This window comes from Cervus canadensis, chromosome 5 (genome assembly GCF_019320065.1).
Source record: "Cervus canadensis isolate Bull #8, Minnesota chromosome 5, ASM1932006v1, whole genome shotgun sequence".
NCBI lineage: Eukaryota > Metazoa > Chordata > Mammalia > Artiodactyla > Cervidae > Cervus > Cervus canadensis.
In genome coordinates this window covers 35247692-35275479 of record NC_057390.1, presented here as the reverse complement: position 1 = coordinate 35275479, position 27788 = coordinate 35247692, and the positions used below count along the sequence as shown (strand labels likewise).

General features: G+C 39.4%; 1 long non-coding RNA gene across 1 annotated transcript; it reads right to left on the bottom strand.

Annotated features, from left to right (window-relative positions):
• On the bottom strand, positions 1 to 27788 carry LOC122442593. Its single transcript, XR_006269668.1, has 3 exons — positions 27667 to 27788; positions 3473 to 3668; positions 1 to 58 (listed from the first exon to the last, which is right to left on the bottom strand). It is a non-coding gene; the product is annotated as an uncharacterized LOC122442593 (long non-coding RNA).

Below are 27788 nucleotides of genomic sequence, written 5' to 3'. Positions count from 1 at the left end.
GGGAAGCCTGGCGTGCTGCAGTCCATGTGGTCGCAAAGAGTCAGACACAACTGAGGGACTGAAAAACAAAAATAATAGTTCATTATTAATGTATAGAAAGAAAACTCATTTTTTATATCCTGCAATTTTACTGCAGATGGTGATTGCAGCCATGAAATTAAAGGACGCTTACTCCTTGGAAGGAAAGTTATGACCAACCTAGACAGCATATTAAAAAGCAAAGATATTACTTTGTCAACAAAGGTCCATCTAGTCAAGGCTATGGTTTTTCCAGTGGTCATATATGGATGTGAGAGTTGGACTATAAAGAAAGCTGAGCACCGAAGAATTCATGCTTTTGAACTGTGGTGTTGGAGAAGACTCTTGAGAGTCCCTTGGACTCCAAGGAGATCCAATCAGTCCATCCTAAAGGAAATCAGTCCTGAATATTCATTGGAAGGACTGATGCTGAAGCTGAAACTCCAATATTTTGGCCACCTGATGCGAAGAGCTGACACATTTGAAAAGACCCTGATTCTGGGAAAGATTGAGGGCAGGAGGAGAAGGGGATGACAGAGGATGAGATGGTTGGATGGCGTCACCGACTCGATGGACATGGGTTTGGGTGAACTCCGGGAGTTGGTGATGGACAGGGAGGCCTGGCGTGCTGTGGTTCATGGGGTCGCAAAGAGTCAGACGCAACTGAGCGACTGAACTGAACTGAACTGGATTTTACTGAATCCATTTATTTGTTCTCATAGGTTTTTAGTGGCATCTCTAGAGTTTTTTAATATATAACATCAAATTATTTGCAAATAGTGACAGTTTTATCTCTTCCTTTCCAATCTGAATGCTTTTTATTACTTCTTCCTCTTCATTGCTTTGGTTCAAACCTCCAATATTACATTGAACTGGAAGTGGAAGAATGGGCATCCTTGTCTTGTTCCTGACCTTAGAGGGAACTATCAGCTTTCCTCTGTTGAGTATGATGTTATCTGTGGTCTTATCATATGCAGTATGGCTTATATTTTATTGCCTCTATACCCAGTTTGTTGAGAGTTTTTAATCATACATTAATGTTGAATTTGTCAAATGCTTTTCCTGTATCTATTGAGATGATAATTTTTATCCTTCCTTTTATTAATGTGGTGTATCACACAACTTATTTAAGAAAACTAGACCATCCTTGCATCCTTGGAGTCAATTTTCCTTGATCATGGTGTATGATCCTTTTAATGCATTGTTGAACTTGGTTTGCTAAAATGCTGTTGAGAATTTTCACATCTATATTCATCAGGGATACTTGCTTGTACTTTCCTATCCTTCTTGTGTCCTCGTCTGGTTTTGGTATCAAGGCAATACTGATTTCATAAAATGAGTTTGGAAGAGTTCCCTCCTCTTTCATTTTTTGAAAGAGTTTGAGAAGTGCTATGTACTCAGTCGTTCAGTCATGTCTGACTGTTTCTGGCCCTATGGACTGTAGCCTGCCAGGCTCCTCTGTCCATGGAATTCTCCAGGCAAGAATACTGGAGTGTGTTTCCATTTCCTACTCCAGGGGGTCTTCCTGACTGACCCAAGGATAAAACCCATGTCTCTTGTGTCTCCTGCACTGGCAGGCAGATTCTTTACCGCTCACACCACCTGGGCAGCACACGGTTTGAGAAGGATTGGTATTAATCCTTCCTTGAATGTTTGGCAGAATTCATCTGTTAAGCTGTCTGGTCCTGGACTTTTGTTTTTTGGAAGGTTTTTGATTACTGATTCAAAATCCTTCCTAGTAAACAAGCTATTCAGATTTTCTATTTCTTCATGATTCAGTCTTGGAAGGTTGTATGTGTCCAGAAATGCATCCATTTCTTCTAGGTTGTCCAATTTGTTGGTGTATAACTGTTCATAGCAGTCACTTATAATACTTTGTATTTCTGTGGTATCAGTTGTAATGTCTCATCTTTCATTTCTTATTTTATTTCTTTGAGTACTCTCTTTTTTCTTGGTGAATCTAGCTAAAGGCTTATCAATTTTGTTTATCTTTTCAAAGAACCAGCTCGTTTTTAAATTAACCTATTGTTTTTCCAGTCTTTATTTCATTCATTGCTGTTCTGCTTTTTGTTATTTCCTTCCTTTTATTAACTTTGGATTTCATTTGTTCTTCTTTCCTGGTTGCTCAGAGGGTCAAGCATCTGCCTGCAATGTGGCAGACATGGGTTCGATCCCTGGGTCAGGAAGATCCCCTGGAGAAGGAAATGGCAACCCACTCCAGTATTCTTGCCTGGAGAATCCCATGGATGGAGGAGCCTGGTAGGCTACAGTCCACGGGGTTGCAAAGAGTCAGACTCGACTGAGCAACTTCACTTTCTTTTCTTTCTTTTTCCTTGGGATGTAAAATTAGGTTCTTTAGAGATCTTTCTTTTTCTTAATATAGATTTTATTTGCTATAGACTTCCCTCTTAGAATTGCTTTTGCTGCATCCCATAAATTTTGATATATTGTATTTCCATTTTCAATTGTCCCAAAGTATTTTTTAATTTTTCTTTTGATTTCTTTGTTAACCCATTGATTGTTCAGTAGCATACCATTTACTGCTGCTGCTAAGTCGCTTCAGTCATGTCCGACTCTGTGAGACCCCATAGACAGCAGCCCACCAGGCTCCTCTGTCCACAGGATCCGCTAGGCAAGAATACTGGAGTGGGTTGCCATTTCCTTCTCCAAGCATACCGTTTAATTCCCACATATTTGTGAATTTTTCTGTTTTCTTCTTGTTATTGACTCCCAGTTTCATACCACAGTGATCAAAAAAGATGCTTAATATGATTTCAATCTTTGTAAATTTGCTAAAACTTGTTTTGAGGTCTAATATATGATCTCCTAGAGGACGTTCCATGTACAAATGAGAAGAATGTTTATTCTGTTGCTTTTGATGGAATGTTCTGTACAAATCTGTTAAGCTCATATGATCTAATGAGTCATTTAAGGTTGATGTTTCCTTATTAGTATTCTTTCTAGGTGATCTGTCTATTGATATATGTGGAGTATTGAAGTCCCTTACTATTAAACATTATTGTATTGCTATCTATTTCTCACTTTAGGTCTGTTAATATTTGCTTTAGATATTTTGTGCTTACATATGGGTGCAAAAATATTTTAAAATGTTATATCCTCTTATTGAATTGATCCCTTTATGATTATGTAACACTCTTTTATTACAGTCAGTGTTTTAAAGTCTAGTTTGTCTGAAATAAACATAGCTATCCAGCTTTGGGGAGGTTCCGTTTGCATGGAACGTTTCTTTCAATAGCTTTACTTTCAGTCAGTGTGTGTCCTCAAACAGTGTTTTATTTCCAAATAACACTTAACTTAAAGACCCTGAAAACCTAGGTTCAGACTTAGGGTTAAACAGAAATAGTTAAATCTTTATGCTCACAGAGGTGAAATTGCTAAGACAAATTTCAAGACTTAGTATAGGCAACTGCTAAGTGCTATCTTACTTACTTACCCTCTATTTACTCACACTCCATGAAAGCCATATTTGATTACTTGTAAGGGATCCTCGTCTGCGCACCACCTCCACTCCAGGCCTAGCCAAATGTCTGCTGTACCTTCCCTGTTTCTCTCTCTCCTTGACCCATCTCTAGGCCCACCTTTCTTCAAAGACCCTTCTCCAAAACAATCTGGTCTTCTTTCTGCTGACTCTGAAAAATAAGATTAAATGTATTTGAAATCTACATATTGATATTCTCTGAAATACAAGGTGTCAAAACTGTATCACATTAATATCATCCTGAAAAAAAGATACTTGAATACATATTTCAGTTTTTCCCTATAATAGAAATTAACATGAAGAACTCAAAAATTGGGAAACTGCTTTACAAAAGACAAGTGTGGAGTGATGATACTAGGGTGTTGTCATAAATTATAAAAAACAAAATTGTAAGTTTGTTCATAAAACAACACAATCAAAATTATTGAAACACTATATAATTTAGAAATACAATAATATTATTAAAAATGTTAAACAATAAACTATTAAAAATAAGGAAATCGGGACAGATACATTATTTTTTCATTGTTAATTATTTAAGTAATAAGTGTATATATTCTTCACATCAGTTTTTAATATAATTTAAATGAGTTTAAAATTCCCTTTGTACTTTCCACATATTCTCAGTCTTAGTTCTTTTTTCATCTCCCGATTATTATCACTTTGCTATATCTTCTCCCAGAACTCTTCCCTTGCATTACATAATCTTTCTACCAGGTTTAATAGTTTACATGCAAAAAACTAAACAGCTTTTGTACAAAGAAATAAGAGCTGAACTTCTGTTCTAAGGTATAATTTTCCAGACAGGAACATTTTCATTTCTGGGCTCTAGTGAATGTTGAAGAAGCAATGTTAAATCTAAAATCAAAACGCTTTTAAAAATGCAACATTCAACTATCTGCTACAAGGAACTCACAAAATGTAAACATTAGTAAAAAGAAATGTCAACATGAATGACATTTTAAAACCTTTAGTTGTGCAAAAAGTTTAGGAAAAAGAAAACTTTTAGAGGCAGATATTATGCCAGTTTATTACTAGGAATTATTTTTGTCATCCCATTATTAACTATTAATAACCTAATTAGTCTGTCAGGCACATACTGTCCATTGTACTTTTATTGTGCACAGTAAGCTATATCTAGAGCTGCTTTTAAGACAAATTAACAAAGCTGTGGTTCAGTCACTCAGTTGTGTCTGATTCTTTGTGACCCCATGAACTGCAGCACACCAGGCTTCCCTGTCCTTCACTATCTCCCAGAGTTTGCTCAAACCCATGTCCATTGAGTCGGTGATGCCATCCAACCATCTCATCCTCTGCCACCCACTTCTCTTGCCTTAATCTTTCTCAGCATCATGGTTTTTTCCAATGAGTTGGCTCTTCGCATCAGGGGACCAAAGTATTGGAGTTTCAGCTTCAGCATCAGTCCTTCCAATGAATATTCAGGGTTGATTTCCTTTAGGTTGACTGATTTGATTTCTGTGCTGTCCAAGGGACTCTCAAGAGTCTTCTCCAACACCACAGTTCAAAAGCATCAATTCTTCAGTGCTCAGACTTCTATATAGTCCAACTCTCACATTCATATATGACTACTGGAAAAACCATAGCTTTGACTATACAGACTTTTGTCAGCAAGTGATGTCTCTGCTTTTTCATATGCTGTCTAGGTTGGTCATAGGTTGGCTTTCCTTCCAAGGAGCAAGCTAATTTTAATTTCATGGTTGCAGTCACTATCCACAGTGATTTTGGAGCCCAAGAAAATAAAGTCAGCCACTCTTTCCATTTTTTTCCCCATCTATTTGCCATAAAGTGATGGGACCAGATGTCATGATCTTCACTTTTTGAACACTGAGTTTTAAGTCAGCTTTTTCACTCTCCTCTTTCACGCTCATCAAGAGGTTTTTAGTTCGTCTTTGCTTTCTGCCATTAGGGTGGTATCATCTGCATATCTGAGGTTATTGATATTTCTCCTGGCAATCTCGATTCCAGCTTGTGATTCACCCAGCCTGGCATTTCACATGATGTACTCTGAATATAAGTTAAATAAGCAGGATGAAAATATACAGCCTTGTCATATGCCTTTCCAATTTGGAACCAGTCCATTGTCCCATATCCAGTTCTAACTGTTGCTTCTTGACCTGCATACAGGTTTCTCAGGAGACAGGTAAGGTGGTTGGGTATAATAGAAAGACAAAACAGATAGACAGACACACATAAAAAAATAAAGGAATCCAAACACTAAAGATAGTCATCAAGTCACAGTGGAAGAAAGCAAAAGAAGAAAGGAACAAAAAAGAACTCTAGAAACCTCCAAACAAATAACAAAATAGCAATAAGCACAAATCTATCAATAATTATTTTTTGAAGTAGAATTGGCTTACAATGTTGTGTCAGTTCAATAAGTACTTTAAATGCAACGAACTAAATGCTCCAATTAAATGACATAGAGTTGCTAAGTAGATACAAAACAAAACCCAAATATAAGCTGCCTACAAGAGACTCACTTCAGATCTAAAGAGTCACATGGATTGAAAGTGCAGAGATGAAAAAAATATTTCATGCAAATGGAAATCAAAAGACAGTCATTGTGGTAATACTTAGGCAAAAACTGTAAAAAGATACAAAGAAGAATATTATATAATCATCAAGGGATAAATCTAAGAAAAAGATATGACAATTGTAAATATACATGCATCCAACATAGGAGCACCTAAATACATAAAACAAATATTAACAGACATAAAGGAAGAAACTGACAGTAACACAGTAACAGTAGGTGACTTTAAAACCCCACTTGTATCATCCAGACCAAAACTCAATTAGGAAACACTGGCCTTAAATAATACATTAAACCTGAGGGATATATATACACATATGTACACACACACATATATATATACATATGGAGAGAGAGCGAGCGAGAGAGAGAGAGAGAATATTCTAAACAAAGCCTCAGTAAATTTAAGAAAACTGAAGTCATATCAAGCATCTTTTCCAACCACAATGCTATGAGACTAGAAATCAATTATAAGGAAAAACACAAACACATAGAGACTAAACTATATGCTAGTAAACAACCAATGGATTGCTGAAGAAATCCAAGAAGAAATAAAAAAGACAAGGGGACAAACAAAAATGAAAACACAATGATCCACAATTTATGGGACATAGCAAAATCACTTCTAATTCTAAAAAGAAAGTTTATAGTGATACAAGGCTACCTTGGGAAGCAAGAAAAATCTCAAATGAATGACCTAACCTTACACCTAAAGTAACTGGAAAAACAGAACAAACAAAACCCAAACGTAGTAAAAGGAAATAAATCATAAAGATCCAAACAGAAATAAATGAAATGGACTTAAAAAAATAGAAAATAACAATGAGACTAATAGCTGCTTCTTTGAAAAGATAAGCAAAGTTGTTAAACATTTAGCCAGACTCATCAGAAAAAAAAGAGACAGGGCCCAAATCAATGAAATCAGAAATGAAAGAGAAGTTACTATTAACACCACAGAAATACAAAGAATCATAAGGGATTACTAAACAACTAATGTCAATAAAATGGACAATCTAGAAGAAATGGAAAAATTCCTAGAAATGTTATTATCTGTCAATACTGATCCAGGAATAAATTAAAAATACAAACAGATCAATTACCAGTTATAAAATTTAATCCATAATTTAAAAAAACTCCCATCAAAGAAAAGTCTACAACTAGATGTCATTATAGATGAATTCTGCCAAATATTTAGAGAAGAGACAATACCTATTCTGCTCAAACTATTCCAAAACTTTGCAGGGGAAGTCACCATCACCCTGAAACCAAAACCAGACAAAGATACCACACAAAAAGAAAACCACGGGCCAATATCACTGATGAAGATAGATGCAAAAATCCTCAACAAAATATCAAACCGAATCTAAGAATACGTTAAAAGGATTAGAGACCATGATTAAGTGAATTTATCTCAGGGATGCAAGGATGGTGCAGTGTCCACAAATTGATCAATGTGATATAGCACATTAACAAAGTGAAGAATAAAAATCATATGATCATGTCAGTAGATACAGAAAAAGCCTCTTGACAGAATTCAGTATCAATTTGTGATAAAAATTCTCCACAAAATGGGTATAGAGGGAACATACCTCAATATAAAAAGACCATATATGATAAGCCCAGAACTAACATCATACTCAGGAGTGAAAAGTTGAAAGCATTTCCTCTGAGATCTCAAACAAGACAAGAATGCCCATACACTGCTTTTATTCAACACAGTATTGGAAGTCTTAACCACAGAAATAAGACAAGAACAAAAAATAAAAGGAATTTAAATTGAAAAGGAAGAAGTAAAACTGTCAAAAACTGTTTGAAGATGGCATAATACTATACATGGACATATGTGTTAGTCACTCATTCCAACTCTTTGCAACCCCATGGCCTATAGACCACCAGGTTCCTCCATCTATGGGATTTTCCAGGCAAGAACACTTGCCAAATGGAGCGAGTTGCCATTTCCAGCTCCAGGGAATCTTCCAGACCCAGGCATCAAACCCAGGTCTCCTGCATTGCAGGCAGACTCTTTACCATCTGAGCCACTAGGGAAGATAACACTATACATAGAAAATCCTAAAGATGCGACCCCAAAACTACTAGAGCTCATCAATGAATTCAGTAAAGTTGAAGGATACAAAATTAAGATACAGAAATATCTGTTACATTCCTGTACACGAAAAACAAACTATCAAAAACAGAAATTAAGGAAATAATTCCATTTGCAATCACATCAAAGGAATACCAAGGAATAAACTTAACCAAGGAGGCAAAAGACCTGCACTCAGAAAACTGTAAGACACTGATCTGATGAAATAAACCAAAGGTGACACAAACAGGTGAAAAATTACCATGTTCATGGATTGAAAGAATTAACATTGTTAAAATGACCATAGTACCCAAGAAAATCAACATATTCAATGTAATCCCTATCAAAATATCAATGGCATTTTCCACAGAACTAGAACAAATAAATTTTACATTTGTATGGGAACAAATGTAAGACTCCAAAGAGCCAAAAATAAAAATTTGAAAAAGAGCTGGAAGTATCACACTCCCTGACTTCAGAGTATACTACAGTGTTATAGTAATCAAAACAGTATAGTACTGGCACAAAAACAGACAATGGAACAGAATAAAGAACCCAGAAATAAACCATATACTTATGGTCAATTAATCCATGACACAGGAGGCAAGCATTCACAAGGGTAGAGACAATCTCTTCAATAACAGTGCTGGGAAAACTGGACAACTACACATAAAAGAATAAAATTAGAACATTTTCTCACATCATATACAAAAATAAACTCAAAATGGATTAAAATGTAATACTGGAAATCATCAAATTCCTGGAAAAAAATATAGGTAAAACACTCTGATGTCCAATGTAGCAATGTTTTTGGATCTGTCTCCTAAAGCATAAGAAATGGAAACAAAAATAAATAAATTTGACCTAATTAAACTTAGCTTTTGCACAGCAAAGGAAACTATCAACAAAATGAGAAGACTAAATGGGAGAAAATATTTGCTAGTGATATGCTTGATAAAGGATTAACGTTAAAATATATAAACGACCTATAAAACTCAATCTCAAAAAAGCAGAAACCAATAACAAATGTCCCCAATTAAAAAAGAAATACCTGGAGTAACAGGCAAATTAGACATTGGAGGACAAAATGAAGCAGGGCAAAGGCTAATAGAGTTTTGCCAAGAGAACACACTAGTCATAGGAAACACCCCTTTCTAACAACACAGGAGACGACTCTACACATGGACATCACCAGATGGTCAATACTGAAATCAGATTGATTATATTCTTTGCAGCCAAAAATGGAGAAGCTCTATACAGGCAGCAAAAACAAGACCATGAGCTGACTGTGGCTCAGATCATGAACTCCTCATTGCCAAATTCAGACTTAAATTGAAGAAAGTAGGAAAACCACTAAGCCATTCAGGTATGACCTAAATCAAATCCCTTACATTTATACAGTGGAAGTGACAAATAAACTCAAGGGATTAGATCTGAAAGACAGAGTGCCTGAAGAACTATGGATGCAGGTTCGTGACATTGTACAGGAGGCAGGGATCAAGACCATCTCCAAGGAAAAGAAATGCAAAAAGGCAAAATGGTTGTCTGAGGAGGTCTTACAAATAGCTGTGAATAGAAGAGAAGCGAAAGGCAAAGGAGAAAAGGAAAGATATACCCATTTGAATGCAGAGTTCCAAAGAATAGCAAAGAGAGATAAGAAAGCCTTCCTCAGTGATCAGTGCAAAGAAATAGAGGAAAACAATAGAATGGGAAAGTCTAGAGATCTCTTCAAGAAAATTAGAGATACCGAGGGAAATTTTCATGCAAAGATGGGCACAATAAAACGCAAAAATGGTATCGACCTAACAGAAGCAGAAGATATTAAGAAGAGGTGGCAAGAATACACAGAAGAGCTATAAAAAAAAGAATTTCACAACCCAGATAATCACGATGGTGTGATCAACAACCTAGAGCCAGACGTCCTGGAATGTGAAGTCAAGTGGGCCTTAGGAAGCATCACTATGAACAAAGCTAGTGGAGGTGATGGAATTCCAGTTGAGTTATTTCAAATCCTAAAAGAGGATGCTGTGAAAGTGCTGCACTCAATATGCCAGCAAATTTGGAACACTCAGCAGTGGCCACAGGACTGGAAAAGGTCAGTTTTCATTCCAACCCCAAAGAAAGGCAATGCCAAAGAATACTCAAATTACCACACAATCACACTCATCTCACATGCTAGCAAAGTAATGCTCAAAATTCCAAGCAAGGCTTCAACAGTATGTGAACTGTAAACTTTCAGATGTTCAAGCTGGATTTAGAAAAGGCAGAGGAACCAGAGATCAAATTGCCAAAACCCGTTGGATCATCGAAAAAGTGAAAGAGTTCCGGAAAAACATCTACTTCTGCTTTCTTGACTATGCCAAAGCCTATCACTGTGTGGATCACAACAAACTGTGGAAAATTCTTCAAGAGATGGGAATATCAGACCACCTGACCTGCCTCCTGAGAAGAAGGCAAGAAGCAACCATTAGAACTGGACATGGAACAGTAGACTGGTTCCAAATTGGGAAATGAGTACATCAAGGCTGTATAATGTCACCCTGCTTATTTAACTTATATGCAGAGTACCTCATGAGAAATGCTGGACTGGATGATGCACAATTAGAATCAAGATTTCCAGGAAAAATATTAATAACCTCAGATATGCAGATAACACCACCCTTATGGCACAGAGCAAAGAAGAACTAAAAAGCCTCTTGATGAAAGTGAAAGAGGAGAGTAAAAAAGTTGGCTTAAAACTCAACATTCAGAAAACTAAGATCATGGCATCCAGTCCCATCACTTCATGGCAAATAGATGGGGAAACAATGGAAACCGTGACAGACTTTATCATTTTGGGCTCTAAAATCACTGCAGATGGACTGTAGCCATGAAATTAAAAGACACTGGCTCCTTGGAAGAAAAGTTATGACCAACTTAGACAGTATATTAAAAAGCAGAGACTTACCATCCTGACAAAGGTCCATCTAGTCAAAGCTATGGTTTTTCCAGTAGTCACTATGGATGTGAGAGTTGGACTATAAAGAAAGGTGAGCACTGAAGAACTGATGCTTTTGAACTGTGGTGTTGGACAAAACTCTTGAGAATCCCTTGGGTTGCAAGGAGATCCAACCAGTCAATCCTAAAGCAAATCAGTCCTGAATATTCACTGGAAGGACTGATGCTGAAGCTGAAACTCCAATACTTTGGCCACCTGAAATGAAGAACTAACTCATTGGGAAAGACCCTGATGCTAGGAAAGATCGAAGGCAGGAGGGGAAGGGGACAACAGAGGATGCGATGGTTGGATGGCATCACCGACTTGATGGACATGAGTTTGAGTAGGCTCTGGGAATTGGTGATGGACATGGAAGCCTGGCGTGCTTCAGTCCATGGGGTCACAAAGAGTCTGACACAACTGAGCAACTGGATCACCATGTGATCCAGCAATAGCACTCCTGTGTATGGAAGACAATGAAAACATTATTTATAAAGATGCCCCAAAACATTCACAGCTGCATTATTTATGAAGACAGGAGATGGAAGCAACATAAGTATGCATCAATAGATGAATGGATAAAGAAGATGTTCATATGTATAAAACTATATAAAATATATGGTTACATATACAGTATATATAAAACTGAGTAAAATGAAAGAGGAAGAATGAAATTCTGCCATTTGCAACAACACAGACAGAGCTCGAGGGTATTATGTTTAATGAAATAAGCCAGACAGAGAAAGATGAATATTACACTTTCATGTGGAATCTCAAAAATAAAACAAATGTTTATAACAAAACAGAGAGAGGAAGGAAGGTGAGACAGGATAGGAATAGGGGATTAAGAAGTACAAAGTATGATGTATAAAATAAATAAGCTACAAGAATATTGTCAACACACGGAATATAGCCAATATTTTATAATAACTTTATATGTAGTATAATCTGTAAAACTTCAATAACCTCAGATACACAGATGATACCACCTTTATGGCAGAAAGTGATGAGGAACTAAAGAGCCTCTTGATGAAAGTTAGAGAGGAGAGTGAAAACACTGGCTTAAAACTTGACATTCAAAAAACTAAAATCATGGCATCCGGTCCCATCACATCATGGCAAATAGATGGGGAAACAATGGAAACGATGACAGATTTTGTTCTTGGGCTGCAAAATCACTGCAGATGGTGACTGCAGCCATGAAATTAAAAGACGCTTGCTCCTTGGAAGAAAAGCGATGACCAACTTAGCATATTCAAAAGCAGAGACATTACCATGTTGACAAAGGTCCATCTAGTCAAAGCTATGGTTTTTCCAGTAGTCATATATAAATGTGAACGTTGGACTATAAAGAAAGCTGAGTGCCGAAAAATTGATGCTTTTGAACTGTGGTGTTGGAGAAGACGCTTGAGAGTCCCTTGGACAGCAAGGAGATCCAACCAGTCAATTCTAAAGCAAATCAGTCCTGAATATTCATTGGAAGGACTGATGTTGAAGCTGAAACTCCAATACTTTGGCCACCTGATGCGAAGAACTGACTCATTGGAAAAGACCCTGATGGGGGGAAAGATTGAAGGCAAGAGGGGAAGGGGACAACAGAGGATGAGATGGTTGGATGGCATCACCGACTTGATGGACATGAGTTTGAGTAAGCTCCAGGAGTTGGTGGTGGACAGGGAAGCCTGGTGTGTTGCAGTCCATGTGGGCACAAAGAGTTAGACACGACTGAGCAACTGAACTGAACTGAACTGCATCTATAAAATTTTTGATTCATTATGTTCAGTATACCTGAAACAATAGAATATTGTAAATCAACTATATCTCAGAAAAAACTCTTATTGGCCCACTTGCATATCATCGCTGGTCATGCTTATTGTGCTTCTAAATATGGTGGCAACACATTAATCTTTCCATTCATTCTATTTTTTGCTTCATTTGGGCAATGGGAGATGTTTAAGCAAGTTGGGAAAATGGAGGTGGGGGATATCAGGCAAATTACCCCCATATATGAAAAAGTCGAATCATATTGTCTTCTGGTTTGGTAATATTAACACTTCACCCCTTTGGTTACTGGCACTGGGCACATTTTTAAGCTGACCATTTATTATCTATAGGCTGGCAATGGCAAATACAGTTCAATAGAATTCCAAGTCAGAATTTAGCTGATTTGCAGTTTCTGAATGTCCATGTGACTCTGGAGTAGGAACTATATCTTCAGGATCCCTATATTCCCTGGATGAATATAATTCATGTTAATGAATGAAGAGACAAATATCACCTATTTGCTCATAACATAAAATAAACCATATTATTGACAATAAGAATTGCCATTTTATATAATTCTGTAGCTAATAAGAAAACATATGATTAAATACTACATTTATTTTTATTTTCCTTATTTTAAGTATTTCATAGATATTCCTGACAAGGTTGGACAGATTACTCCTGATCCCACAGTATGTACCATCTATCAATATTTGGTTAATTGTTCTCAATAACTCAAACTGTTTTCTTCCACAAAACAAACAATAACAAAACTCTCTTTAGTTAAAATATATTCCTTTATTCTAAAACCAGCCAGGTTTGCTTTAAAATGCCTCATTTGAAAAATAAATGAATAAAATGCTCCATTCACATGGCTATATTTCATGCTCTCTTTACATATTAAAATGTTTCATAAAATAAACTAAACAAGGATATTTAAAATAAAATTTCATTACACCACCTAAAACTGGCTGTGCCAATAAATAACATGTAGAGCCTCTTTCTCAAACAGCCTATATAAGATTACTTATTCTATTAGCCACAACTAAATAACATATTTATTAAAATACTTTAAGTACCTGTAACAGAAAACAACTAGTGCCACCTTTAGCAAAAACCAAAAGTGAATTTTGTAATTATAAGGATACAGGCTTCTCATAGAACCCAATGTCAGGAATTCAACCAGGTCCCAGAAAAGAAAGAAGGAACTAAAAAGCCATCAGAAGCCAGGCAATTCTCTCCTTTGGACCTAGCTTATCCTCCTTTTTCTGCAGGATAGCTTTTGCTTCTCAAGCCACATAGGAGGTGTTAACCTAAAACAAAACAGCCAGTTGCTTTAACATCAAAACAGTTTTAGTTGGGAACAGCAAAGAATTGCAATTTGAGATATGCAGATACAGAGAACCACATGCAAATCTAGTAAAACAAAAGAGAAGAGAAACTTGGGGGTGGGGCTATTATAAACAAAAAGTCCATTTGATGAAACTTCTAGTTTGAAGTAAAGTGGCTTTTTACTGGCGAGTTGCAACAGTCTCTCAGTAGCTGAGCTGTTGCCAGGCAAGGAGAATTCTTTCTTCCTCCAGCTGGCAGTAGGGCCACTTTTTGCTGGAGATACCAAGTACATCCCTTCCTGTTGCAATAGATATTGACAGAATGGTGTAGGAGAGAGAGCTCTCCCTTCTGACCTCCTGACTCCATTGTAATGAGGTTTCCCTTTATTAATTTTCACACAGGAAAGCTATGGCCATATCATCGCCAGACTGACTGACTATCTTTATTCAAATCCCTGGAGAGGAACTCTCATTGGCCAAATTCACCCACCTCCACTAGTGGCTGGAGGTGAGCATCCTGCTGTGTGCAGTCCCTCCTTGGAAGTAGGAAGTATTAAGAAGGTTTTTGTAAGCTAGGAACACATATCACATAGTGTATACAATTATATAGTATGCCGTACTGCAAATGGATAGGACTATACAAACCCCGTTCCTCTCTCAAATTCAACAAAACAATGTCATCCCTCCTTTTCTGGAATGAAGTGACTAAAGGAGTAGAGAAAAGCCCAAGATTATTAAAGAAATCAGTGTCCATCCACATAGAAGTACCAGTTATAGGTAAGAAGAATCTAAGCCAGCTTGTCAGTGAAGCATTCAACCAGACAACTTCCATGCCAAAATAGCTCTATAAAATGAAATGTCAACACTGAACAGCATGCATTCACTCTCCTTTCCTCAATGTTTTACTTAAATCCTATGTGTTATATGAACAGAGCTAAAAATACTTCATGCTTAAGATAACCAAAGCACTCAGGCTAATAATAAAACAATTTCTGCCTACAGCTTCTATTTAGAAAAGGCAAACAACTTAGATGTTCACTGTAAAGAGTCACTGAACTGATAATTATCTATTGTTTTGTTAAGTTTTACCTTCTCCTGAAGGTTTGCTAGTCCACTATGTGGACATATCAGAAAACATGAGACATCTTGCATAGGAAATAATAAAGCATTTTCAGATATAAATTCAAAACTGAGATGCTTTAAAAAGAATTATAGGTATAGTTATCATAGATTTTTTGCTGTAAATGATGAATAATTTTGCTAGACTGAGCTCTAGGAATACCTGAAACACACTTTTTCCCCCAGCAGATAAGAATTCATATTAAGTAGACTCCTTCTCTAAATATACTCTTAGTCTCATCTTTTCAACAGTATCTGCTAAATTTAATCACAGATGCTTAAGTTACATTTTTTTCCATAAATGGTACTAAGCAAAAGTATTCTCAAAGGGGGAAATACAGTGTAAGGTAGAATTAAATCCTAATTTTATTTCTTATTCTCTCTCTGACACTGGAGGTCTTCATATTTCAGCTTCTTGTTCTATAAATTTTATAAGGCTGCAATGCCTCACAGCACTGTTGTAAGAAGGACATAAAATGTGGAAATTGAGCAAATACAAGCATTGTCATGATGATTGGTATTGTTGCTAATAATGCTGCCCTGCTTATAAGAACATGGACATCATTTCTTATAGGAACACATCATTTGCACTAGACCTGATTTTCAGATATTTAACCCATAAGGCTTCAAGTAGGATAAAAATTAAAACCTGCATTTGTATAATGCTTTATGGTTTATAAATAATTTCATGAATAAGGAACATTTAATCCTCACATGTGTTGTGTAACAGGGGTATTATCATCCAAGGAGTCAGTGGCTCTGAAATGTCAACTGATTTACCCAGATTTGAATTCAAAGCTGGGATTCAAACCCTGTCTTTTGACTCCAGGTCTCATATTTTCCTTTTATTGTAGGGAAACTTGTCTGATTTTTTTTTTAAGTCTTCTGAATCTATTTCTCACCTTAACTTATAACATAGGTATACGGAGGAATCCACTGAAAAGTGTTCCACTAATTTTCCTGGACTGATCAGAGATCCTGATGATTTAACTACTTAAAATGTTCAGTTCCTTTAACTACTTCTTTAACTTCTCACCCTACTTTCTTTTTTCCTTCTTCCAGTTTTACTGAGATACAATTGACATAAACACTGTGTAAGGTGTACAGTATAATGATTTGACTTACCTACATCAGGAAATGGTCACAACAAGTTTAGTGACCATCCATCATCTCATATAAGATTAAAGAAACAGAAAAAAACGTTTTCCCTTGTGATGAGAACTCTTAGGATTTACTCTCTCAAAAACTCTCATATATAACATACAGCAGTGTTAATTATGCCTATCATGTTGTATTACATCCCTAGTATTTATTTATCTTATAACTGGAAGCTTGTACCTTTTGATTGCTTTCAACCAATTTCCCCTCCTGCCTCTGATAATCACAAATCTGATCTCTTTTTCTGAGTTTATTTGTTTGTTTTTGAAGTATAATTGACCTATGCAACTGTGTTGTATACAACCAACACTGTGTTGTTAGTATACAACACAGTGACTTTTTATTTAATATTTCTCAAAGTGATCACCGTGATAGGTCTAGTTACCAGCCATCCCCATATAAAAATATTACATAATTATTGATTATATTCCCACACTGTACACTTCATACCCATGACTCATTTATTTTTTATTTAAACTTAAAACAGTTAAATTATTATTTTAGTAGACTGTATACCTCATAATCTCCCTCACCTATTTCTTCGCTCTCCCCAACCCTCTCCCTTCTGGCAAAACCGTTTGTTTGTTCTCTGTACCTATAACTCAATTTAGTTACATTTGTTCATTTTTTTTTAGATTCCACATATAAATGAAATCATATGGCATTTGTCTTTGTCTGACTTATTTCACTTATTTACTCATTTACTTTATTCACTAACTTATTTGACTTATTTCACCTAGAGCATAGTACCCTCTAGGTCCATTGACATTGTTGCAAATGGCAAATTTCACGCTTTTTATGGCTGAGTAATATTTCATAGCCATATATTCCATATATTTATATACATACACACACCACATCTTCTACATCCACTCATCTATAGATGAGTACTTAGGTTGTTGCCATACTTAGTTATTTTAAATAATGCTGCAATGAACATTGGGGTGCATGTATCTTCTCACCCTACTCCACTAATTTGTCTTTGCTTTTGTTCTCTATTAGAATGCATTACATAAAGTCTTCAGTTTCAAAATAATATAATACATTTGGGATTGATACCACTGAGGGAACACAGAATAAAGGAGAGGAACATACAATAAGATGATTTTGTGGCTCAGTGATTTGCATGGGCCCAGTAATACACATCTGGGTTCAAATCAGGATTTCAAAATGTGGACCTCAACTCCCTTATGTGTAAAATATAGTCAGTAATACCTACTTCACATGGTTATAGTGAGAGCCAAATAAAAACATGGTGTATGTGAAGGTGTGTAAATATACATTTATTAGTGGTTGACAATGATTGGTACAAAATAAGTGTACAATAAATGGAAATTTTATGCCTTTGGTTGGGGAAAGTTGTAAATAAGTCAAGTTTGAAAGAGGTATCAGACATGGCTTGACTCATATTGAGGAGGCTGTGGATACCAGTAAGCAACAAATAGCTTTCACAACTTCTGGTTGTTATGTCTTGCTGTATGTTCTGATGATAGTGAACTTTAGGCAATAATTCACTCAACTAAGAATGCATAAACAAGCCCAGAAGGACGTTTAAACAGAAAACAAAATTCAGAGTTTTATCATGAATGGAGATGCTGCATATCCCTTTCCAGATAGGTACTGCCTGTTAAATGTTTTATTCCCCAGTCATGCACAAGAAGCAAAGCCCAAACACAACAGATGGCAGCCCAATTCTGGCTTCTAAAATGGTTTGCCTCCTACTCATAAGAGCCCAAGAATATGTTGACTCAAGGGTTGCAGATGAATCTTCAGTACAAAATACAATTTCCCAGTGTGACTCAGACTGACTGTGTTTCTCATTGGTGATAGCCAAGCTTAGAAACATGGTCTGAATTCAGAGTCTGAATCAGAAGACAATTTAGGTGGAAATTGGCATCCAATTCCAACAAGTTTATGCATGCATATAAAGCATAAAAGGATGGAAAAATCATTTTGATCAGCCATTAAGTCTGAGTAGCAATCATGGCTTTAAACAAAGTAGTTGAATTCATCTAGACAGTCAATACAAGTTCAGGAAGCAGAAAATGGAGCATAACCTCGATGCCTCACTTTTCCTTAACCTTCCCACATTCTATCATACAAAGTTCACTTGTGATATTGCCCTTACATCCATGGACTTCTCTCTGTCTCCACTGCAACCCCTCTTTGTCTAGGCCAACAGCACCCATTTCTTGGTCTCCCTACATTTAATCTAGATATTCTTGGAGGCAATCCTACAGATTTCTCCAAAAGCTTGATCCTGTCACTGCCAAGATTCCATTCCTACTGCTTAAATACCTTCAATAGCTTTCTTTTGTTTCTATAACAAAGGTCAAAACACTTATAATGGTAATTAAAGCATACCGTTCTTAGTTACCACAGTGTACCTCGATTATCATTGTTCTTAGTTACCAACAACAGAAATTGACTCTGGCTGATTTAAAGAACAAAGGAGCTTATTAAAAACATATTGCCACTAGGAAGAAACTGACTCAGAGGAGAGAAACTTATAAAAGAATGTGAGTCACCCATAAGGCTAGGGACCAAGCTGAGGAAATAGATGCCACAGCTGGCCCTGCCAAGATACTGGAAACAATTACTGGAGTCACTGCCTCACTTACCAGAAGGAAAAGGGAATTCTTCACTGTTTTCATCTGGCTCCTGATCCAAATACTGGGTGGGTCCACTTGATTGGCTTAGACTAGGTCATGTGACCACACATAGCTGCCTGGAGCTGAGCTTCTCAACAGGAAGTCAGCCCGCCTATTATTAACACAACTAAAGTGAGGGATTCCCCAAATACAGGAAGGAGTTTCAAATGCTGAGCAGTCAAAATAAATGGAAAGAAAAGAAAAAAAGAGAAAGAATAACATCCACTGCAGCCTATGCCCCATGATTTGGCTTGCCTCCACCTCCAGCATCATATCACACACACACACACCCCCCACACCCTCACTCCCACCCCCATGCTCCAGCTACTTTGTCGTTCCTTCAAACATTTCTTCCTTATTGCTCCCACCTCGCTCTGGTTCAGGCTAGTGTAAAGGTTCAGGTGCTGTTAGAAAAATGAAGGCACGCTCACAGGTGAGTTCAATGAGACCATTTACAGAGATGTGGGCCCTGTTAAGGGAAGCCAGCCAGACCACTCTAGAAAGCATCCTTGGCTAGTAACAGTGGGAAGCCCTAAGGACCCCTCAGTTATAGCAGTAAAGGGTGAGAAGGAGGGTTCCTGGAACCTAGAGAGAATAGCTGTGTTTTCCAGCAAAGAAATGAAGTCAGTTTATACTGGCAGGGTGGGGAAGCTAATGGCCTGGTTTCACTCTGCTACCACCCTCTAACCTCCTGCTGACGCCTCTTATTTGCCAAACCCAAACTGAGACCAGAGGGATGGCACCAACGTAACCTCCCAGAACACAGGGCAGGGTCAAGAAAGATGGATGTTGGATCCAGAAAGGCTACTGGAAAAAAAAAAATCCAGGGTAGTCAGTATCCTTTGTTTTAGGTTCTTTTTCTTAACAGTACTTTAAAACATTTTTTAATTGTGATATAATTGACATATAATATTTTATTGGTTTCAGGTATATGACATAATAATTGGATATTTGTATCAGTGTATTTTGCAAAATCCTTAACAGTACTTACCTCTATGTGTAACTATATAATCATAAGTGGTTTGAAAATTACTAAAATTAATAGGTGTTAATAGTAATTTTAAATTCCTGGTGGTGAGGGATTGTGCTGTATTTGTTCACCACTGTTTCCTCAGAAACTAGCATATTACTGTCAGGGGACTCTGTAATTTCCTTGGTTCTGTCTCGCTGCAGCAAAGATTTGAAATGGTGGACCGGAGTTACAGCTCAGTTGCAGCTCAGAGTTTTACTCAGCAAGCAAAGCAAAGTACACCCTTGAAGCTTAAGGGCGGGCTGACCCCAAAGGAGAGGCTCAATCCATCTGGGCTTCCTCCTTTTATACATTTGTCTCCCCCCACCTCCTTGAGCCTATGCAAATTGGGCTGGCCAAGAAGGGGGCGTGTTTGTTTCACCTGAAGTTGTCACTCCAGTCAGTGGATTTTCTTTTGTTCCATTTTCGTGGGCTTTTCCCTTTCTTTGTTTTTTAGCCACTGCCATTTTGAACTCCTTTTTCCTGTTCTAACTACCTAACATTTCCCCTTCAAGAGATGGAAGGCCCAAGTCTTTGGCAATAGGTGCATCGAGGTCTCTCTGGCTACTTCCTGCTGAGCTGGGATGGCAAGGGGCAGTGGGCCTCCCCTTCTTGCTAGTCTCAAGCCTCAGAATCCTTATAGTGGTGTCCATCTAAGGGTGAGTGATATTTTCTGTGGTTGGGTATAGTTTTACATATCCTTGTTGAACTAGCACTGCATTTTGTGGCTTGTTGACCAGGACAGAGACAAAATGGTTTAGACAATTGATAATACATGGAACAATATAAGCAGCATCAATATGGTGATAACCGGGATTAGTAGGGGCATTAGCCAACTCCAAATTTCCTCTCACCAGGAGAAGGATCCCCCAAAGAGAGATTGTAGCCACCCTGAGGACTTTCCAGCTTGTTCTTTGAGATCCCATAGGACCTGAATGTTTTTCTTGAGGATTGTGAGACTTTCTTTAACTTAGCTTGGAGGTATTTCCCTAGAAACAATGTCTCATTCAAGATGGCTCAAGTCCTTCCTTGTTCAGGGATCAGGAGATTTATCTCCTGTCTATTTTGGAGTACAATCCCTGCCAAGCTGTGTTGGCTCTTTAGAGCTATCCTGAGAAATCTTATCCCTAGAAACTTAATGTTGGGGTGGTCATTAGAATGGCACTCATTTGTAACCCTGACTAGGTATCTGAGATCTCCCAAGGGCTCACAGATGTATTGAGTGTCCTCTTCTGTTTTCTTCCATGGCTTGACTCATGAGTAGTGAATCCAGGAGTCATGTCCTGGTACCTTAACTCCTGTGGGAAGTATTACATGGTAGGGGCCCTTCCATGTGGGCTGGAGTTGAGCCTTTGGGGACCCATATTTCCAGACTTTAATTAGGACTTGAGTCCCTGGAGCATATAGTGGTGGCTCTTTAGACTCTTTAAGGTCCTGGTTGACACCCCACAAGCGTATATCCTGTTGGAATTGCCCAATGGCCATGGTATAAGACCAGAGGGACTGAGCCTCTGGATCTAGGAAGAGGTCATTGACATAAACAAAAGGTCTTCGATACAACATCTCATAAGGACTAAGATGAACCTGTTCCTTAGGGGCAATACGGGTGCAGAGGAGAGCTATTGGTAAAGCCTCTTTCCATCTGAGGGAGGTCTCCTGGGTTATCTATCACTGATTTTAAGAATTGGTTGGCTCTTTCCACTTTTCCTGAAGACCTGAGGCCTCTAGGCATGATGGAGATAAGAAGCAACGCCCAATGCTTTAGAGACCCCTTGGGTGACCTTAGAAGTAAAAGATGTCCCATTGTCACTTTGTAATGACCTGGGCAGACCAAATCTCAGAATGATTTCATGGAAGAGTATTTTTACCACCTCCTCAGCCTTCTCAGTCCAGGTGGGAAAGACTTCAATCCATCCTGTGAATGTATCTATCATGACTACTAGGTATTTATACCCTTGAGAAACTGGCATCTGGGTGAAGTCCATCTGCCAGTCCTCTCCTGGGTAGATCCCACACTGCTGGATGGGCTGGGCCAGCTGGGGTTTTCGAGCTCCTTGGGGGTTGTTTAATTGGCAAGTGGGACAAGAGGATACCACTTGCTTTATAGTCATTTGGAGGCATGTTCCTCTGAAGGACCTTTCTAGTAATCTTTGGAGGGTCTTCTCCCCTAAATGAGTGGTGGCGTGTAAGGAGTTAGCCAACTTCCATTGGAGGTTCCCAGGCAGAAAAAGGTTCCCTCCTTTTGGAACCACCCCATATGATCTTCTTGAAAGCCCTCACTCTTAGCTTTAAGAGTCTCACCTTCAGTATATGAAGGAGTTTCTGGCAAATTAGTCTGCGGAACTAGGGTGGCAACCCCTATTAGGTCATGGTTCTGTAACGCTGCTCTCTTAGCTGCCTGATCAGCTGCTTGGTTCCCTCGTGCCACTTCGTGCTCCCTTTTTGGTGTCCTTTACAGTGGGAGACTGAAACCTTAGTGGGCAGACGGACTGCCTCCAAGAGCCTAAGGATTTGATCACCATATTTGATTGGGGACCCTCAGGTGGTCAAGCAGCCTCTTTCTTTCCAAATAGCAGCAAGTGCATGTAGCACCAGAAAGGCATACTTGAAGTTAAGTATAAATGGCTTCTCTTTCTCCTTTCCCAACTCTAAAGCTTGAGTCAGGGCTATAAGCTTAGCTCATTGGCTGAAAGTACCTGGTGGCAAAGGCTTAACCTCTATGGTCTCAAAATTGGAGACTACTGCATATCCGGCTCTTCTTTTTCCAAGACAAAGCTGCTTCCATCAGTGTACCAGATTTCCTCAGGATTCATCAGAGGATCTTCTGACAATCCCTCTCGGGGTTTTGTCCAATGGTCCAAAGTGTCTAGACAAGAGTGAAAGGGGAGAGTGCCCTTGAGGGTAGGCAGGAGGGTAGCTGGGTTAAGAACCTCACAAGAGGATATAGTCAGGCCTGGACTTTCCATCAGCACTACTTGATATCTGAGGATCCTTTGACCAGACATCCATAAACAGCCTATCCCATTCAGGAGTTGTTTAACTTGGTGGCTGGTAAAAATAGTCAATTTGCCCCCAAGAGAGAGTTTTAAAGCCTCTTCTATCAGGACTGCAATAGCTGCAAGATTTCGAAGGCAGGGAAAGATCTCTTACCAATAAGGGAATAAGGACCCTTATTGGTCTTATTTCAGGGACCACCAGAAACTGGTGGGAAAGTATTCGTCCATCCCAGCAAAAAAGAAGGGCTTGGGTGAATCTTTTTATACTTTTTTTTCCTGTAGCACCCAAAATGGGACAGGTTTGGGAGGAGAAGGCTCTGGAGTAGGAGGTCAGGACACAGTAGATAGCCCCTGTGTCAACCAAGAAATTCTCGGACCTACCTGCCACATCCAGTTGCACCCTTGGCTCCAGCCCCATGATGGTTATCTGTGAAAGGTGGGCTGGCTGGAGCGGGCCACTTCAGTCCTATTGAACCATCATGAGGGAAGGCTTGGCTCTTGACCTTGAGGCTCTTGGGTCCCGAGGGCAGAATGCTGCCCAGTGTCCCAGTTGATGGCATCTGTAGCAAACTGTTTTACGAGACTTGTCATGGTTTGGGCACTCTTTGGCCCAGTGTCCTGCTTGTTTACAGATTAGGCATTTGCCTCATGCCTTGTCCTTCAAGTCCTTGGGGTTTGCCATAGGGTTTCCCTGGAGGGCAGCCAGCATCTGGGCATGCCTTATCTCTTTCCTTCTCTCCCTTTCCTGGGCCTTGGCCTCCTTCTCCTGTTCTGTTATAAAAAGTATTGGTGGCTGTCTGGACCATCTCATCTAAAGAGGCAGCAGGGTCCTGCTACTATAGCTGTTGTAACTGTGTCTGAGACAGGGACAGGAATTTGGGACAGGGACAGGAATTTGTCCTTTAAAATCGCCTGTCCCTTGTAAGAGTCCAAGTCCAGATTGGTAAACTCTTGGAGGGCCTCTTTTAGACTTTCCAGAAAGGAAATGGGGTTCTTGTTGGACTCCTGAGTTATTGCTGAAACTGAGCACAGTCCCACAGGTTAATAGGCTTCCTTCTATTTCCATGGGTGGACTTCCTTATGGGTGGGTTTCTTGGAAGATTATCTTACCCAGTACTGTTGGCACCTGAGAGCTGGGCGTCCCCAGGTCAGGTTGCAGATCCCCAGGCAGGCTGAGGTGTGACAGCCTCCTGGAGATTGAATTCCCAGGCAGGTCGAGGCATGTCGACCTCCTGAGAATTGGGTCCCTGGGCAGGTCGAGGCAAGTTAACCTCCTGAAACCCCTGGACTGGCAGATCCCCGAGCAGGTTGAGGTGTGACAACCTTCTGAGGACCAGATCCCTAGTCAGGTCAAGGGAGATCAACCTCCTGACACCCCAGGTGGCAGTTGGGCATCCCCAGGGTATCCAGCGTGACTAGTACTGGGTAGGGTCAAGGGGTTGTGATCTTAACTCATTGATGGTTCGTGCACTGCAGATGGGAATAGATATCATGATGTAAAGCATTCCAAGCCTGTGCCCTGAGACTGGGAACCTGGCGAAATCATCATAAGCCTTATCCTCTTATTGCTCTGAGGGAATGTAAGTCACTGATTTCCTCCCCTAGTCCTCCATAAGAGCAGTTTAGGGTGTTTCCAATGGTAAACATTTCACTGTCTTAGACCCATTCTAGGTAATAACAGAAGTAATGACAAAGAAGTGGGTTATCTGGCCCTGTTAGGGGCATTAAGAGTATTTTAATAATAAGCTTGGTGGAGAGATGTGGCATATAAGGGGGCAGGGTCCTGGTTGTAGGAGTTAGTAAGTGGCTTAAGGACACATTGATAAGAGGCAACAGACCAGATATACCATAAAAGTGGAGTGGAGATTTGATCCAGGGGATATGTTTGCAGCTTTAGGAGAAGGGTGGTAAGGGTTTGGGTCCAAACAGCCTACAGGGCTAACTCCTAAAGTGGCAAACATTGTCCCTGGGAGCCCAGTTGCTCTTGAAGGGATGCCACCAACAGATGGACTTCTAGCAGGCATTGTGTGTCTGTCACCCACCCTAGTAGGTCCATTGAGAGGTGCTGTTGTCACACAGGTTGTGGGAAACATGGAAGATGAAGGTCTGAATCTCTAGAGGAATGGGTATTATACAGTATTTCCCTCCCCAAGGGCCAGCTATTTTCTGGTTGTCCCGCCAGAAGATTGTAGACACAACATTGTGGGCCTGGATGGGGTTGAGAAAAAGAGCATGAAACAGGAGAGAGGGGGCAGGGAATAACTATTGAAAGAATGACATAGCCCAAGCACATAACATAAACAGATTAAAATCAAATGGGTCCAAGATGGCAGACAAACCATATTCAACTAAACCTTGACCCTCAATCTGCAGGCTAAATGACACACCCAGAGGCGCCATGACAGTTCCAGCTCAGTTCAGTCCAGTCTCACAGTCATGTCCAACTCTTTGCAACCCCATGGACTGCAGCACGCCAGGCTTCCCTGTCCATCACGAACGCCTGCAGCCTACTCAAACTCATGTCCATTGAGTCAGTGATGCCATCCAACCATCTCATCCTTTGTCATCCCCTTCTCCTCCCACCTTCAATCTTTACCAGCATCAGGGTCTTTTCCCAATGAGTCAGTTCTTCACATCAGGTGGCCAAAGTATTGGAGTTTCAGCTTCAGCATCAGTCCTTCAATGAATATTCAGGACTGATTTCCTTTAGGATGGACTGGTTGGATCTCCTTGCAGTCCAAGGGACTCTCAAGAGTCTTCTCCAACACCACAGTTCAAAAGCATCAATTCTTCAGTGCTCACCTTTCTTTATGGTCCAACTCTCACATCCATACATGACTACTGGAAAAACCATAACTTTGACTAGACAGACTTTTGTTGGCAAAGTAATATCTCTGCTTTTTAATATGCTGTCGAGGTTGGTCATAACTTTTCTTCCAAGGAGCAAGTGTCCTTTAATTTCATGGCTATAGTCACCATCTGCAGTGATTTTGGAGCCCAACCAAAAATAATGCCTGTCACTGTTTCCATTGTTTCCCAATCTATCTGCCATGAAGTGATGGGACTGGATGCCATGATCTTAGTTTTCTGAATGTTGAGTTTTAAGCCAACTTTTTCACTCTCCTCTTTTACCTTCAACAAGAGGCTCTTTAGTTCTTCTTCGCTTTCTGCCATAAGGCTGGTGTCATCTGCATATTTGAGAGTTATTGATAGTTCTCCCAGCAATCTTGATTCCAGCTTTTGCTTCATCCAGCCTGGCATTTCTCATAATGTACTCTGCATAGAAGTTAAATAAGCAGGGTGACAATATACAGCCTTGATGTACTCGTTTCCCAATTTGGAACCAGTCTGCTGTTCCAAGTCCGGTTCAAACTGTTGCTTCTTGACCTGCATAGAGATTTCTCAGGAGGTAGGTCAGGTGGTCTGGTATTCCCATTTCTGGAAGAATTTCCCACAGTGTGTTGTGATCCACACAGTCAAAGGCTTTGGCATAGTCAATAAAGCAAAAGTAGATGTTTTTCTGGAACTCTCTCACTTTTTCAATGATCCAACAGATGTTAGCAATTTTATCTCTGGTTCCTGTGCCTTTTCTAAAACCAGCTTGAACATCTGGAAGTTCACGGTTCATGTACTCCAAGCCAGGCTTGGAGTGTGAGATGAGTGCAATTGTGTGGTAGTTATGACAGTTCCAAGGCACTATCAAAAGACCAAGGAGTGGATGGCTCCACAGTTGTTGGAATGATCCTCCCACTCATTAGCATATGAAATCACCCAGCTCACAAAAACTAACCAAACCACGTTTTGTGGCCACCATACTCGCCCTCTGCAATGGCCCACACTCTGTGGGGTGTGCTTCTCTCTGAATCTGAACAAATCCACCTCTTACCTATAGCTTTGTCTCTCACTGAATTCTTTTTGCAATGAGACATCAAGAACCTGAGCTTCATTAGGTCCCGAAACCAGGCACTGTGGGTTTTGGCCAGGCTCAAGTCCCAGTCAGATATGACTGAGTGACTAAGCATTGTACAGAGTTCCTTTCATGTGGGTTTGAGTCCCAATCTTAGGTAAATTGTTTCAAACACAACTTTCAGGAATGGAAAGATGATGACCTGCACAATCAAACAATGGCATAGATGGAGAGAGGAGCTGAAGGACAGGAGGAAAAAGCAGTGGGAAAAACGTGCTGAGGAATCCCCTTCATAACCTGCCATAAAATCTGCCAAATACCTGACCTGTGCTCACAGTTTTCATTGGCCTGATCCTTGGCACAAAGAAGATTAGGGACAGAAGAACGCTCACCTGCTTGGGCAACAGCTGCTAAGGCACAGCAGATAATAGAATCTTTGGGACACACTGGGGAGTAGCCTCTGCCAGAATCCCTCACTTGCACCCACTGCCACTTGCCTGTTCACAGGGGGTTCGAGGAAACAAGAAACAAGAGACTGTAAAGGAATTAAGATTTTGTTAGCTATATGTACTTCCAACCATAGGGGCAAGAGCCTCCTACCTTAACCGGGGGTCTTCTGGAATCTGAGACTGAGCTGTGTGAGCTTTCTGCCAAGTTTGTTTTTGCTGTCCTGGTTTCCAGCATGCGGGGCTTCTTGACAGTTCCACTGCACTGGGTTTCCT